Source organism: Corvus brachyrhynchos, unplaced genomic scaffold (assembly GCF_000691975.1).
Source record: "Corvus brachyrhynchos isolate BGI_N302 unplaced genomic scaffold, ASM69197v1 scaffold53, whole genome shotgun sequence".
Taxonomy (NCBI): domain Eukaryota; kingdom Metazoa; phylum Chordata; class Aves; order Passeriformes; family Corvidae; genus Corvus; species Corvus brachyrhynchos.
The window spans coordinates 18,156-35,868 of record NW_008237681.1 but is presented as its reverse complement, the minus strand read 5'-3'; the positions used below and the strand labels follow the sequence as shown (position 1 = coordinate 35,868).

The window sequence follows — 17,713 nt, the reverse complement described above, 5'->3', positions numbered from 1 at the left end:
GAAAGAGTAACCAAACTACCTTTACTGCCAGAAACAATTGAGCCCAGGAGACAGACACTTGCCTGCAGGTTAATATACTCAACCACAAGACATTGCATGTGGGCTGAGGCTTCTGCTGTCACAGCTAGACTCTCACAGCTTGTTTACTCAACTACAGTGCACTGCTCTGTAATTTGCAGGTTAGACCAGTTGAAACAAAACTTGATCAAAATGGCTGATCCTGTGGAATACAAACTTTGGGATTGGTAGCTGGATAAAATGGTAGTTCATATTATGCACATTGTGTATATATTTGCATTGGATGTCATTAAATGTGCATGAGGAAGTGATGTGTATGACAACCATGATGAAAGGTATTTTCTGCATGGCTAGAATCAACCCTTTGAACTGCAGCGGGAAACAAATAGGAAGCCAGTACATAAAAGAAACTAAGTGAGTATAAAAAGCTAAGTGAGCACAAATAACACTTACACTATATATTGTGTATTTTAGCTAGTGAGAATAGCTTTATTCCATGCCAGCTCACCTCTGAACAGTATTTATGGGCAGTCACAAATACAGTTCTTTAAAATAAATTCATTCATACACTGAGGCCAGAAGAAAACACTGTGATTATCCAGCATAACCAGCTGGATAACAGAAACCTTTTTTGGTTTGATGTGGAATTACAGATAAATGTCAATATACCAAACCTTAACAGTCTGCAGGCATTTTTACTGCCCGTTTTTCTAGCTCTGTGGTTAAACATTTAGGGATTTGAAAAATATACTAGCCCACTAAATTCAGATTCAAGACCAAAGTGAGTTTACTCAGTGTCACTCATATCTCAAACCATTGCTCAAGCTCTCTTTTATCCCCCTTTTTTTGGAGAGCTGCGTGGTTCCAGTGGAATTTGTCATATTTCAAAATTTATTATTCATATGGCATGAGGCCATGTATCAGTGTAATAGCACCCAGCTTGGTGTCCATCCACTTTCTAAATGAGACATCTATGCACTTGTAATCTTATGCCTAAACTACAAAACCACTTGTACCTCCAAAAAGTATTGCTATAGAGCATTTATGCTGCAGAGTGTGTATTTATTGATAAAATAATGCTAGTTTATGCTGCTTGGGCTCTGGTCTCATACTCCAGTACAAACAGCAATTTGTGTAGCTGTTTGATATCAGCAAGCAGTATCTTACAGACTAAAAAAAAGTCTCATTCAAATTGGACTGGTCTCTAAGCCCGTTACTCACCTACAGCAGAGCTCTTTTTTGCTCACACCATCTTTAAAAATACTATTCAGGTAATGTTAGAATTCACCACACAAGGAGATGGCAGTTAAAAAAAAAATAAAAGGAAAGAACTATGCACTAGAAATCAAAACCAAAACACAAACATTTAAGATTTTTTGGCACTGAGAATAGGATGAAAAGTTCAGTCAATAAAATTTTCTAACAACTACTTATGCAGAAACTACTTTTGATTACTAATTTCAGTCTCCATTCTGCAAGCAGATTCATCTGCAGAAACCTAATTAAAACAAATACAAGTTTCTAATGCAACATGACTGCCTCCTTTTTTACCTACAAATCTGCACTAAGAACACTCGTACGTATTTCAATATGTGGGATTAAAATATATAGATATGACAAATGACAGAATATGTTTGAAACACTTCCTAAAGCTGCAGAACCTCCTATTAAAACATGCATAATGTTCACTCCATTTTTCATGACAATGTTTTGGAAGCTGTGCAGACCATACAGATTTCCTACTTCTTTATGAGTACTGTAAACACATAAAAAAGCAAGACCTTTAGAGCAAGTCATGACACCTATATTTTAACTACTTTTTACTATCAAAATAAATCTCTTGTAAATTCAATAAACTACTGAAATATATTTTACCACTTGGTTCTAAATTTTAGCTCCTACCAATAAAAATCAGTCAATAAGCACGTAAAAGGGAGTAAAAGGCAGTAAAGCTTGGGGGTTTTTTTATAGTTTGGGGGTTTATAGTTTTGGGGGTCATACTTTAATTAACTCTAGAATATGTGAGGTGTGTAATTATCCCAAGCTGTGGATGACATCTTTTTTTCCCAGGGTTCACCACTGAGTGATTTTACATTTGGCTAATAACAGACAAATTATAATAGCTCGTGAAAAACACATGAACCAAAATTTTCTTACATATTACAGTAACTAAGATTAGCTTTTAAAAACCCAAACAAAACAAAACAAAACATAAAAGGAATGTGCTGAGTATTTCCCACCTCATGCAAATGTGGTCTATAAATGTAGGTTTATATCTGATAGATAGGCAACATTATGTTCAACAGGACCCCACAGCACAGACTGTTATCTTCCCTGATTCTGAAGAATGGTATAAAGTGGGGCTTATAAAAGACTGACAAGATCATTTATCCAATCCTCTTCAAGTTGCTGGACAGAAGAAGACAGGTGTATTTTTTTCTCCCTCTTCTCTGGTGAATTTGCACGTAATGCTTACTATCTCATACCATACTCAGCCTTGACAGAAGTATCCAGTGGAGATAACCTAAAATATGCAAAGAGCTGAATTATGATTCTGTCCCTCTGGTTTCTAAAACTCAGCTGTCAGCTTTGGTCTTTGACTTTTGAGAGCCTGTTCTGCAAAGTAGAATGTGCATTCATAGATGGCTTGATATAAGAGTATTTGCCATGATTTCAAAGGTAGAAACAAATGCTAAGTTTTTAGAATAAGCATAGTATAGGTTCAGGAAGCGGCCATTTTTCAGTTTAACTTTTCCTGACCTTGGTCTTTTCCATAAAGGATGCCTGGAACAGGCACTCCTTAAAGGAAGTTCCACAAATCCAGACATTCTAAACTCTGAGCTCTGCCAGCTTCAGTCAGTCATAAACTTCTCCCTACTATACTGTGTTATAGCCTAAAAATAGGGCTATACTTTCAGAAAATGAAGTAACATTAAAGTTATGAAAGTTGATAGAACAGATTTCAGGTGCTAGCAACCTGAAATGACAATGAGAGGAAGAATCTAAGGGTTTGCACACACAGACAATTTTCTTCCTACTTTATAAGCTACAAGGAGGCTGGAGAAATTTGTTCTATTTTTCTGACATCCCATTTGTATGAAATGAAGGACAAATGTTTACTCTTACTATCCTATTGGGGAAAAAATAAGAAACAATTCTGGGGGACCTTGAAATCCTGATCAGGAGAGGTCAACCCCTAACTGACAAGACAGGCACTGGATCTCTAAAATCATCTCATAAATATTTGAAACTGTCGTCAGAAATGAACATTTAAACAAACAATATAGCAAAGCCTTGAATGGTCTCAATAAAAACTTTCCCTGTCCAAATATGTTCTCCACAGACTTTTCAAAGCACTTAATGAAAAACAAGTAGAAAGGATCTGAGGTTTTAGTATAAATATCAAATGGAACAGGAAAGGTCTTCAAAAGATCATGCACCACTTTTTTTGGGTTTTTTTTACACTCCTTGAACAAAATCATCATCTAAAAGCTATAAATAAGCTCATACACAGAATGTGCTTCATAAACTAGAATAGGGTCTTATTATGAGAAAACACAGCCCATACTAATTTAATCTGTTCCCAGATTGCTTCATGTCAGAAATAAAATTTGTTCTGCTTTTAGTAGAGAAGGGCATAGAATTGTATTGCTGACCAGGAAAAATGGGGTTTATAGGCAGAAACAAAGACAAGAATCAGTCAGTATGAAAGAGGTTTAGATATTCATATATTTTTGCTAACAACACTGAGGTCTGCTACACCACATTTAGAACACCAGCAAAGTCTTTGGCAGTTGCTATCGCCTTATTTTTGCCAGCAAGTTCTGTTCTAACCGAGTTTAGACAACACTTCTGATAGCAACAAAAGCAGCTGGTCTACTGTAGAAATCCCAGTGGAGATGGAGCTGCTCCAGTGTCAGCCTAAGAGTGTAATGGGGAGTTTGCCAAAAAAGGATAGGTTAGATGAAGTCTTCAGAGGCTACGCATAAACCAAACGTGTCCAAATCCTGGCAGTTAACTGCCAGGAAGTTTATAACCCAGGGAGAACGAGAAGGCAAGTCTCCTGACATAACCACAGCATTTTCTCACTTTCATAGAGTTTCAGAAGGAAAACTGATGTTGTTTGATGATGCAGTGCACCAGAAATAAGTCAGAGGCCATCACCCACAGGCAAGCATTTCAGGGTAATTTGAATCTTAGGAAAATATTACAAAGGGAAACATATGTAAGCAAGCCAACCCAAGCCATCACACAAGAAAGAGAAGGTTTTAAGGGGAGAAAAGAGTATTGTCTGCATGAAAGTAAACTGATGAGGTGATGCCAAAGGTTTTAAGATTATTTTTCTTTCGTTTAGTAGTTTTGAGGGCAAATACCACTCCTATCAACACAAATTTTATGTGTAACGATTCTGACACATTCCTTGTGCTCAAGTAAATTTTCTTCACAGAGGATAGGAACCGTGTTTGTGCATTCAGAGGTACTAATGGCCTTATTAATTAATAAATATAGGAAAAAAAATCGATGAAACAATTTCTTTCCACTTTGTTTTTTTCCTAACAATTCCCTAGCATAAAACAAGCTATGAAGTTGGCTTTAAATGCAGTACGTGTTCTTCAGGCTTGAGTCTTGATGAAAGGAAAAAATAAAAGTGAAGGGAAGGTAGAAAAATACTCTTGTATCAGCTTCTTTCTCAGGAAAATTCTCCACTTTAGTTCAAGTCAAAGGTTACCAACTTCTTATTTGGCCAAGAGCAGTTTGCTTCAACCAAGACGGACAATAGAAATAAACAGTGTAAGTTTACAGAAAAGGGATGAATCTCCATTTGTAATGTAGAACCAAGGCAGTACATTTTTCATTTACAATCTGTACCACAATGCAGTTAATGTTTCTCCCTTGGAGAATAAAGTTCTATTTTTCTCATGAATGCTGCCCTTAGCTATCCAGTAATACACTCATGGAAGGACTGACCAGGAAGCACACAGCTTCCTGTGTCACTGCTTACTGAACTTCCTGTGCATCCCTGTACTGTTAGTGGCACCCTTTGGGAAGAGCTGGGTCTCTGAAAAAATTGTGCTACATAATGCAGAAGATAAAGAAATTCAAACCCAACTAGAATCAAAGCAATCAAATCAAATGTAGTTGAGCTCTGTTATGCATCCTGTTTCCCAGAGTCTACTTAATGTCACATAACATCAGAAATAAAATCAAAATACATATTTTAAAGGTTTAATCACAGCTCTTACTCTCTAGAAATCCAGCAGACAATGGAAGGAAGTTCAAACATTGTTGCACAGTTTACACAAAAGCAATAGGTATCATTAAAAGTAAAAATGACATTGAGAAGGTCACCTTTTTACGGTGGCTGGTGCTGAAATACATGGTATGTTTAGGCATCTCTTGTTAACACAGATCAAAGGAGGCAGTGAAACTGCAGCATAGAAATGCAAAGTAAAACTAGGGGTTTATCTATGGTACAAGGTACATTAGGGTATCTGTGGCTGAATGAAAACTGCAGAATCAAATTTGTTTTCTCACGAAGGAAAAGAATATTGAAATGCAGGGCATAGTAAAAAAGCTTCAGAAAGGGCTTAAAAGACTGGCAGATTTAGAATTAAATCTGGGCACATTATTTAGACCTAGCTCAAGATCTACTCTAGTCCAGAGCAAGGCTTCTAGCAGATGGATGGCAATCTGACTCAGCAGACGTGACTGAAAATTCAAAATGTCAGTAAAAAGGACAACTCGGGTATGAAGCTCAGCTCCGCAGGGGACTAAGGGGTATGCTTACAGAACTCAAAATCAAAGTCAAGCAAAGTATCACATGAAGCCTTACATTCTGTGATAGCCAGCACAATCTAGGAAAACGTGTCACAAAATGCATGTAGGAAGAAGCAAAACATCTAATACATTACGGCATTTTGCAAGGGTGCACCAGCAGAGTGCATAACATCAAAAAGAAGACAATGAGGGCCTCATTAAATCTGATTAATTCCTCACAGGAGTTCTACCAGGAGACAAATGGACTGCCAGTTAGAACGCAAATGGGAAATGTATTGCTTTGTGCACCAGTGTCCGGCTTAAAACTAATGTATTGCCAGAACTGCAGAGTTTCTAATAAAAAGCCACTAATCACAGAAGTTAAGGAATAGAACCTAGACTTCACAGTGGTTAGCTTTCCCCACAGACATAATACATTAATTAGGTTATATTTCTATGAATTATAACAGTGTCAAAGCCCCAACTTCTGGATTTAAAGTAATTAATAACCTTGGTCTTACTAAGGAGACCACACTCAGATGCAAAGGGAAAGCAAAATAATTCAGATTATTATGAAGACATCTTCCTGAATAAGTGTAAAAGTCCTCACAGAGTATTGAAAAGAGCTGGAAAAGTTCAAGAACTTCAGATTTCATGCCTCCAGAAAAGTTCTCCTTGACCTACCATAGCATGAGAAGAGAACCTGAATGCGTTATTTTGGGAGTCACAGAGCAAACAGAAGAACCCAAAGAGCAAACACATTTCAGCATCATAAGAAAAATATTCCACTTAGGCATGGTTTCCAAAGAATTCAGCAAATATTTTAAAAAGAAACATGCTCCATTTCCTCAAAAGGGAAGAACACTCAGGGAATGTGGCTGATGCCAAAGATTTTTCTTCACTTAATGCATTCTCAAAATTGCCTGTGTACATCTGCAATAGCCTATCCTACAAAGCTTATATATTTCACTCTTCCTTGTGAATAAAGACTAAATTGTATTTTTCTTTAATCCAATATTCTAATTAAATTTCCAAGGTTTAAAGGTGCAAGAAAGTGCCCAGTTAATATGGTAATTAATGACTAGAAATCCAACTTTCCATTACATTATAATTTGGACAGCTCACACACTTCAGAAGACTTCTAATTGTGTTACTGATGATGAATGTTGAATGGTCAAAGCTTGTGTGTGTTGTGCATTTTATCATCCTCAAGGCCAGCACACTAAACAGTTTAAAACATTCAAATAAATACTCTTGCAAACTTAGAAGCTAAGCCATAAACTGCTAAGTTCACTGTTATTACAAAGTAGGATATTAATTCAACTCATTCATTAACTTTAGGAATCACAATAAAAAGTGACATGTTTACTGGCCATAAACTTCACTTTGTACCACATTTTGTTCAGAAACATTTGGTGTAATGCTTCCTCTGTCTCTATCTTGTCTTTTGCTCTGACAGTTTGCATACAAACTCTGTAAACCAATAAAGTCCCCATATGTTTGAACTTCAGCTGCATGGGACAGGTTTATTGCTGGGAAACAGCAACTCCCTCTAGTGCCAAAGGAGCTTCCTCTCTTACAGCACACTAAATTAATCTCCTGTGAAAGTCATTAATTGCTAATTAATGTTGTGTTCTCGTTATAAAGTAGCATTCAAAAGTCTTTTCTCCTATTAGTATGTTTTGTTGTATCTGCTGACACAAGTGTTAACAGGAACTAAAATTTAATAGAAACAAAAATAACTTCTGTGTCTGCAAATTAGGACACTGTTGGACATTGATGATTTTTTTTTTAAACACATGATGTTAAGCACACTGAAAAGCTTTGGTTTACATGCTCAAGCCCTGTCGGACTGGCACTAAAGCTGGCTCACTGCCATCTTTGAAAACTGTTTCAGAGCCCTGTGGCTTTTACAATTTATGGTAAGTGTATGATTTCCAAGCAAACAACAACATTGAAATCAGTTACAGTTACTCTGGATGCTAAATTTGTCCTAGATGTTGATACTGAGCAGGTTAATATGCATAGAATCTACCATGGAATAACAAAGCAGAAAGTTGCAAGCCTTGTGGGAGTTTTTATCCTCTGAAGACAAGATAAATAAAAGTCCTATGCCCTTGAGTTACAAACTAGCTGCTGCAGATCAGTTCCACTCGGGGCATTCCATGCTGGCTTGGCGTGCTGATAAGCAGGTTTGGATGCTGCTGGTACTGTTAGACTGCACATACTGTATACAAAGGTTACTGAGGTTGTCACAGTGCACAGAGGCTTTTCGTACATTAGGATTGCACAGCTTGCTTTGTTTTCTGATGCACAGCAATGGAACAGCACGAAACTAAGAGGTAAAGGCAAAAAACCAGCACAGTGCTGGGAAGAAATAAGGTTACATCTCTTTAAAGGTGACCAGAGGCATCAGGGAAGCTGTCCTGCCTCCATCACAGAGGGGAGACTAGCCTGCAATGCTAGATCTGACCTCCATCCTTTGCTAAGTTGTATGGGTGGAAAAGAATAGGAGATGGTGATTATAGAAAAGATCTCACTAGAAATTACATTCCCATTACAATACTCCAAAATTAGATAATGACCTGATGTCCAAAAATATGCAGTTTTAAACCCTTATAGGATCACTTACTATGACCTACTATCCAGAAAAAGATGAACACAGGAAACAAGCAGCTGCCCAGCTGTCTTTGGGTCAGAAGCGGAGGTACAAGCTATCCCTCCTGTAGTGTATGTGGTGGCCAATTATAAAGCAGACAAGCACAGGGCAATATCCATCCCTGTACAGATCAAGAGCAGCAAGGTTTGTATCTGTATACTGCAGTGTGGCAGAGTTCTGTACAGTGAAGCAGCTAAAATAGCACAAAGTCAGCATTCAGAGCATTAGGGTCTCTACAGAGCAAATAGAAGGGATGCAGACAGTGGGGCCAAGAAATGACATGTCTATCCCAGTGCAACTGCCAAGTGCAATTTGGCTTTCTTATTCCTGCAGCCTAATTTTTTTTTTTTTCCTCTGGGATCACTGACACCTTGTGAGTCCCACACATAGAACTACAGCAGACTCTTTGGATTTACACAACCAATAGTTCACAACCTGGTGTTCATCAACCATCTTGGCTTGGTAGTCAGCTCAAAGGCTCACAAACTTCTTTCCTGCCATAAAAACCCACCCATTATGAGAAGGTTACCTGAGATTTAACTAAGTAACCAGGCTGACTGCCCAGGTGGAGCCATGGGATAAGATGATTCTCTTAAGTCTCCCAAGAATCTCTTAAGGCTATTGAAAATAGATTTCAATATCTATTAGGTATTTTGTGGCTAACAAAACACTGGCTGGAGTAGTTGCTGGAGTTTTTAGATTTTATATGAAAAGTTAACAAGCTGCTTTTTACTAAATACTGTATACAACAGTATAGATATAGATTTTGTTTATCATACCTGATTTATTTTCAATTTAATCTCACATAATAACAGTACAAGGGAATAAGAAGATATTTTCACTTCCATTCTTAAATAGTTTTGTAATCGGGAATAATTTCCCCTTTTTACATACCTTCTTTGCATGAATGAGTCATGTATTTATTGTTACTTCATATGGTCCTAGTCCCTAATCCTGCATAATTTTACTCAAATAAACTGGCTCTGTGGTTGCTTAAACTAAAGTCAGTTAGGAATACAAATAAACTGCCTTTTTGTTCAGCTGATCTTTGTCCTGTTGGTAGTCTCATTCCTCCCCTCAGTGAAGCAGGATCAGCACAGGTGCATCCACATAACACCAAGGGCTGAGCTGAAATGCAGCTCCTGAGACAACAGGTGGAGTGTGCATGGATGAAAATGTGCATCCTAGTCCCATTTGAGGCTTCTCACAGCTTTCTCCTGACCTAGCTGTTTACAGAGCAGCCTGATCCAACATTACACAGCTGTATCACACCGTAGTTGCCTGTGAACAGAGGCAGCCAAAGCCTGGCAGATGGGGAAGGTGTTCCAGAGAAGGCTCATGGAAAATGATGGTTACAGATTGATCAAGATAACTAGAGTCTGTGGGCCCACTGAGGGCCTTGACAGCAGCTGAGTTCAAATGTTCTGTAAAGACTTTTCTAGCTACTTATTTCCATTTAAAAATGGAGCAGCCTTCTTATATTTTTTTTCTCCTTGCTACGTCAAATATTCACCAGTCCATGCACACCGAGGCTGTCATTTTGATTAAATGAACCCAGTTACTTTCTGATTTTAGTACTTTACATTGACTGTTTCATAGTGGATTCCTATTACTTATTGTTGCACAGCGTTTGCATTCCATGGTTCTCAGTTCAGTTTCTCTTGATAGACATGACAGTTCACTAATTTGCTCCAAAAAGTGACAATGGCATATAACCAGATTTGAATGCAACAAAAAAAAATCGATTTTGGAACTGCATACAGTTTCACATAGTCTATGTCAATAAAAGCTATTAAGCAGTAACAAACCAGCTTTCAGACGCAGCTTTTGAGAGCATTAGCTAAGCATAGTATTGACTAGCAGGGACTGCTGGGCACAATTACTTCTAAAAAAATCAGTCAATACATCTTCCTACAATAACTTTATCTGAATGTTTTCTTCAGGCTGCATAAGGCTGAATATCTGATATATGAATAGAAATGAAGACACATACATAAGTCAACATTCCCTCTGTTAATGGAAGTGCCTTTACTATCTTGATCCTTATTTTGGAAGTTCCAAACTTCATGTCTTGTGTTACTAAAAACTTGGGAAGAACTGAGACTGTCTTATCAGAAAGCTGAAAGTCTAGTTGCATGCCAGTTAAAATTCTTTCGAGATGTACCAATAGTCATTGGAGCACAGGAGAGAGAGATTCTAAGTGATCTGTCCTGATGCCAGATCACTGCACAGCACATCAGATTCCATTATGGCTGAGAGAACTGTGCAGTCACTTATCTGTGCTTCCCATCTTGCAGATGGCGCTTACATCCATGAACTTATGATTCCATAATTCAACCGACCAGTCAGACACTTTACATCTTGACCAGCTAGAAGCAGTTTTCACTTCAAGTCCAGGTACTTCTTTACTCTCAGATCCTTCACTGCAACAATGCACTGGTTCCAAGTGCCCCTCCAGAGCTGCCCAGAGTCAGCATGATGATAGTGCACAGCACTGTAGCTAGCAGTCCAAGAAACCAGGAATAGTTGACCTCAGTGCTAAGACAATCCTGACTACTGCTTGTTAGGAGCTTGCAAGCCCACTTAGAACTCTTTTACATTAAAATGTGGAGGCAATGATGCCAATGATTGTGCAGCAGATCTGCAGCCATCTGTGGCACCACAGATGTACAAAACGAAAAAAAACCCAAAGAAGTACAGAACTTCCACTCAAGTTAAAGCAGAGTTTTCCTACTTGCAGCATTCTATGGATAATGATACACGAAGACAGATGAGAACAGTTATGCTACATGGACATTAGCCAGTGCTGTTTACCTAAAGAACCAGATTTTAATTAATTTGGCTTTTTTTTCCTCCCTCAATAATCCCTTTGCAGTTGGCAGACCACAGGAAGAAAAATGCCACATGATTAAAACCTTTTTTGACTAATAAAAGTGATAAAGAGTAAATAATTTCAATTCTCTCCTCTTAAATCTCATTTATACTCTATATGTGCTTGATAATAGCTCTGTGCAGTTACAGGAACACAGTTCCATTGATTGAGGCTGCACAGTAGTGGGAGGCTCATTTTAGAGTTCTGTAAGAGATCCTGTCACTGCACTATCTGGAAGGCAGAGAAACTACTGAGCAAGAGTTATCCACAAAGCAGAACCCAATGATGAGAGCAGGACATAGCTGAAATAAGCACCAGAGTAGAGGCACTAGTTAATCTCTAGCAGCTGTAAGAGTCACATCAGAGATGCTGATTGATCTATGCATTGCAAATTTAAGACTTGTATTAAATCTGACTGTTTAGGCAGGGAACTAGTCCTACATTCCTACCTCATCATTCCTACACCATTTTCCTAGCTTCCAAAGACAAAGCTTGTTACTGTGTGCTTTCCTGAGGAAAGGTTAGAAAGAAAGCCTTCCCTGCAAGCCATTGAGAGGTTCAGTGAGAAAGGTGAGATAAAGGCTAGTTCAGTTTCAAGACGAATGGAAGACAGAAAAGAAAGAAATTGTTTGAGGTCATCTGCACTTCAATGAAAAAGGGATAAATCCACATCTCTAGAGCAAAACTTGCCTTTATTTTCTGTTTTTTAAGGAATATACTTTAATGCTGTTTATCTATAGTACAGAGCAATGACAAGCAAATCTTCTAAAAATAGTTCTCCACTGCCTAATGATTGTAGGCAAGAAACACTTTCCTGGCAGACACCCATATTTGCAAAGATCATTTTTGTGTATTGCCCTCAGCCCACATAATTCTGTCTCTGTTTTATATTTAGACTTTGTATTCCAGAACACAAATCTAATAGCACTAAATTGCTTAGTCAGATATTTGACTTCTCACTATGGGCTGAGACAGTCGTTCAACAGTTTAAGTTAGAAAAAGCAGATAAACACAGCTAATTCTCCTTTCTGATTTTCCGCATGGACAGCACAAATGACAACTTTTGTATCAGCACAAGGTGGGGGAAGAAAGTGTGGAAAGGGGAATGGGCAATTGAGGGAGGATGGCCTTTTTACTGACACAAAATGTTTATCATGCTATGACCTTAATTAATAAAGATGTTACATAGAAGTTTAATGGAATAACTTGCAAAAAATTAATTAACTGAATTAATTTTAATTTTAATTCATTAACTGAAAGAATGAATTTAATTTTAATTTTAATTCATTAACTGAAAGAAGTTGTGCAGGCAGAGGAAAAAATGGTACCAGTTCAATATGTAAGATACAGGCAGAAGGTCTTTATGAAGCTAAAATCAGATATTTCTTTTCCAGATTTCTCCTTAAGTATTAAGCTTTATAATCTGTGCTTGACCTAGGTTCACAGCTAGATTAAAATTGTATTTATCTTGTAAGGGCTGCCAAAATGCAATATGATAAAGTTGAAAACATTCTTTCTCCTTTCAGAACAGAGGTGTGATCTATTTGGAAGACAGAGTTATTTTGAAGGTGCTTGTCAAGCTTGCATGAGGTGGGTAGTTCTCGAAACATAAAGTAAGCACATTTCCCTCAATGTAAGGAAAATCAAAATAGCTTTTAACCCACAAATCACCTTCCTTTCCTCATTAACTTTTTATCCTCAAAAATGCAGATTAGTCAGTCAAAATAGAACAGGACTGGAAAGAGAAACATTTGAATAAAGTTGTGGACAGCTGACAAAATAAGCACAGATAAGAAGTGGGAAAACAGGTTATGTGAAGAAAGGATGAATAGGGAGTGGAGGTGAAGGGGAGAAAAGGTAAAATGTTTATTCTTCTTAACATTTCCTGGCCTTCGTATACACTTCTTTTTGCAGGACTTCAAAGTTACCCAGCAGTCACTGGGAATAAAATCCCAAAAACTAAAAGTCAGACCTAACTCCTTCCTCTACACGTTCAAGAGAGTCAAAGTCTGGGACTTTCTTAATTCTATTATGTAGTTGCATGTATGTTTGTTTAATTTAGGCAGTACCTCATCCTCATGTCTGTATTTGAGATGCTTCAGAAACTGAGGTGTCTTAAGAAAGTATTAATTATTATATCCTAATCTGCTTCCCCTTGAGGTCACCTAGTCAGAGAGGCTGAGCTATGCTGCCTAATCCATATCCATAGACAGGAGTTTATAGTACTAAAGAAGTCACAGAATTTTATAAGTCCCACACTCTCACAACAGCACATAGATAAAAGAAATTCCTAGAAAATCACCAGAATTTAGAATGACTCAAAATGTGTTTCAGGATGTTAATATGTTCTGGTGAAATAATTATCTATTTATTATATAATTAGATAATTATATATATATATAATCTATATATTATATATAGATATATATATCATATAACTCAAATTCTTATCTTTTGTGAAGAACACTAAGAATAAACTGAAAGAAAACTGCTATTTAATGCATTTAATTATATCCTAAGAAAACTTATTTTATAATACATTCAACAAGAAAATCAGCCTATTAAGGGAAAAATTTCCAAGTAGGTAATCAGGACTTTTTTTCAGAAACATGCAATTGAAGCTAAATATTTTATATTGCTGTAGCTCTTCTGTATTTTGTAGTTGCCAGATGTTTCTGCTTTCTACAGGGCTCTTTGCAGTTGTAGATTAGCACTGACGTATCTTATTATCTCTGGGTACTGAGTTTTGAAAGGAGTTTGTCAGGTTTCAGTAAATGCTTGGATTGTCAGACAAATAGAGAACTCCCTAGAAAAAAGAGGAACAAGCATCCCAGAAATATTTAGAATAGTTAAAATAGATCAATACATTAAGCTGTAAGCACAGTGACTCTGCCTATAAGTAGTCTAGAACATGCAGCTAGAGGGTATCAGAGCTGCAGGGCAGGGCATCAATACTGCCCTTTCATGAGTTGCTTTTTTTCTTCTTAGTGGTTGCTCAATCCCTGCTGTCTTTTTCATCACCATGTGTAAAGTCAAATGAAGCACTGAAGAAAAGAAATAGATCTATGTCTATTGACATTGGACCTACAAACCACTTAGACACAGAGGAAAACTGGTAACAAGAACAGTGATGCAATTGTGTATTACTTTCTCCCCCATTCAAAAAGTATTTCTATGTTAATGAACTTCCTTTTTTTTTTCTGTAATGGAATTATGGGTATCAAATTAGCTGCTCTCTGATATGCACCAAATAAAGTTAATATTGTCTTAGTCTTTTGGGGTGTTGACAGATCAAATCTGTCAAATCTTAGTGGTGGTTTAATAAACCCAGTTGCCTGCTTCACCTGTCAGAGGAGCTCATACTGTTGTCATAGCAAAGCTGGCATAAGGGAACATGTGCTCCTGCTGCAGCTGCTTCACTTGGACTGTCACAGCTATGCCATCAGCATGTGGTTTTTTATGAAAGATGATGCAAGTCTGGTTTCCCTGAGATTACCTTTCAGATTGCTTTTGCTCCTAACCCTTCTCATTAGCAATTTAAGGTAAGGTGTCAGACTCTGAACTCAAGCCACTGACATGTAATTTCTTCTGCCAGCCCTGAGAAACAGATTAAAATCTCCAGCTGAGGTCGGTTTGGCCCACTAGATTAGGAGGACAGCACCTTCAGTCAGTACAACTAGATTGCCTGAACACATCTGTCTGAGCCTACAGATGAGGCATAAAAGAAAATCTTGTATTCTTGCTAACATTTATGAACTGGCAGCACTTGTTTTAACAACAGAAAGATTCTTTCTTGCCCTTTCTTCTCCATTGTCTGCAATGTTTTTGTTTAAAGGATTGGCTGTTTCTTACTTCAGAAGCAGTTTAAATTAATCAGGCCGAAATTCATCAGGTAGTTGGACTAGATAGTTGTTGTAGTTCCCTTCCAACTGAAATAGTCTATTTCACTTTATTCTATTCTGTAACATTTAAAGTGGCATGGTAGACCTGCACCATATACTTCTGTAATCTGCATATAAGGATTATTCAAGATGAATATGTGTTTACATTTTGGCTTTTTGTAAAGTTTGTGTAAACTTGATCTGTTTAAGTAGAGTGCAGTTTAGTAAATGTATGTTAAGCTTCAGGTTGCAGGCTGCCAGTGAGACAATGGCAATTCTATGTAAAACACAGAAGTACACACACAGCCTCACAATATGGTGTGGACTGATGGACCATAGCCTTCTAGACTGTTGAAGAACTGTCAGCTTTTTGAGAAAATCTATAGAAATTATAATTTATCTGCATTTTTTTAATATTTTAAATTTAGCTTAATAAAGACTTTAACTTTTCTGTCCAGACTGTCAAAATGATCCTGAAGTGGTCATATTCAGGATGTACATTTTGCATAATATTCAGTTCCCTATTTCATTAAGTATTTAGATTCCAGTCACTTACTACTCCATTTTATAGGACTACCCCCTCCCCAATCCCTCAAAACCTAGGCTAGATATTATCAACCCTGGTCTCTGAATGCTTAAAGCAAGTGTAAGCAAAAAACTCTCTCACTGGACTCAAACAATGAGATGAGGGCTTTCTCCACATTAGGAAGTGCTAGCAGTAGAAATAAAGATACTAATGAAAGCAGATTGGATATGGGCAAGTTTTGTTGGTTTTGGTTGTTGCTTTGGGGTTTTTTTTCTCTACTGTTATAGTTTAATTTTATAGCAAACTGGCAGTGGAGTAAATGAAGTAAATGAAAACCCTGCTTTGAAACTGAAAGGAAAACACTAGATAGCAGTTCACACTGCTTCAGATACGATGACCCAAAAGGCATCAGAGCTGATCCAACTTTTCTTCTTATATAGCTTCTAATTGAAAGAGCATTTCATTGACAGCTAACACCTAGCAAGCCATCTGGAAGAGGTACAAGAGAAGAAATGTGCTGTAATGAAAAGCTCAAAAGGGTATTGTCTTGATACACGGTTGATTTTAATAAGAGAGGGGAGCACTGTCCTCATACAGGGACAGAGCATTGTCAAAGAATCATAGAATATGCTGAGTTGAAAGGGACACACTACGATCATCGAAGCCCAGCTCCTGGCCCGGAACAGCACACCCCAAGAATCACACCCTGCACAAGAGCATTGTCCAAATGCTTTTTGAACTCTGTCAGGCTTGATGCTGTGACCACTTCCCTGGGAACCCTGTTCCAATGTCCAACAACTCTCTGGATGAAGAACCTCTTCCTAATATCCAACCTAACCCCCCACCACAGCTTCCTGCTGTTCTCTTGGGTCCTATCACTGGTCATCAGAGAAAAGAGATCAATGCTTGCCCCTCCACTTCCCCTCCTCAGGAAGTTGTAGACCATGATGAGATCGCGCCTCAGTCTTTCCTTGATAATTTATTATTAAATACAGCTTAAAGTGTCAGTAGAAGTACACACTTGATGGAAAAGTTTATCACAGATGACTCAAACCCATCTATCAGACCAGCAACACATCCACTTCTTTTTCCCCTGGAGAAGCATGTGGGATGGAGAACAATATGGTTTTGGTTGAAGGCTGAAGGCAGAGTATTTGAAAACACTCATATTTCTGTTGTTAAGATTCCTCCAGGCCTAACCTGCTATTACCTGATACATCAGTTCCTCCACACCTGGGAACCTTCAAAGACTTACTCCAAAGCTATATACCACTAGGAGAGAGCAGAAGTTTTGTTGTTGTCACATGTATGACTGGAATGTATGGTATTAGTTCAGCAGATAATGGTGACAATAAGGATTCTTCCCCTGAACTCGGCACTGGTGAGGCCACACCTCGAGTGCTATGTCCAGTTCTGGACCCCTCAATTCATGAAGGACATTGAGGCACTGGAACAAGTCCAGAGAAGGGCAGCAGAGCTGGTGAGGGATCTGGAACACACGTCCTGTGAGGAGCGGCTGAGGGAGCTGCGATTGTTTAGCCTGGAAAAAGGAGGTGGTGTTGGGGTGACATTGATATCTAGAACTGCCTGAAAGGAGATTGTAGCCAGGTGGGGGCCAGCCTCTTCTCCCAAGTAACAAGTGACAGGACAAGAGGACATAGTCTTAAACTGTGCCAGATGAGGTTCAGGTTAGACATTAGGAAGAATTTCTTCACAGAAAGGGTGATTAGATATTGGAATGGACTGTCCAGGGTGGTGGTGGAGTCACCGTCCCTGGAGGTGTTTAAGGAAAGACTGGACGTGGCCACTCAGTGCCGTGGTCGAGTTGACGTGGTGGTGTTTGGCCATAAGTTGGACCCGATGATCTAAGAAGTCTTCTCGAACCTAAATGATTCTGTGATTCTGTGATACGGCACAGTGCCGGCGGGATTGCCTGTTTTGTTCGAGGGCCCCTCAATTTAGGCTCGTCCTCCACAGGAGCCGTCGCGTCCTGCGCGGCT

At 38.2% G+C, this 17,713-nt stretch overlaps 1 long non-coding RNA gene across 1 annotated transcript; it reads right to left on the bottom strand.

The window, feature by feature from the left end:
* Positions 1 to 2,881: 2,881 nt before the first annotated feature.
* LOC108446194 lies at positions 2,882 to 16,650 on the bottom strand. The gene is made up of 3 exons (XR_001861315.1): positions 16,559 to 16,650; positions 9,413 to 9,415; positions 2,882 to 2,892 (listed from the first exon to the last, which is right to left on the bottom strand). It is a non-coding gene; the product is annotated as an uncharacterized LOC108446194 (long non-coding RNA).
* Positions 16,651 to 17,713: the final 1,063 nt, after the last annotated feature.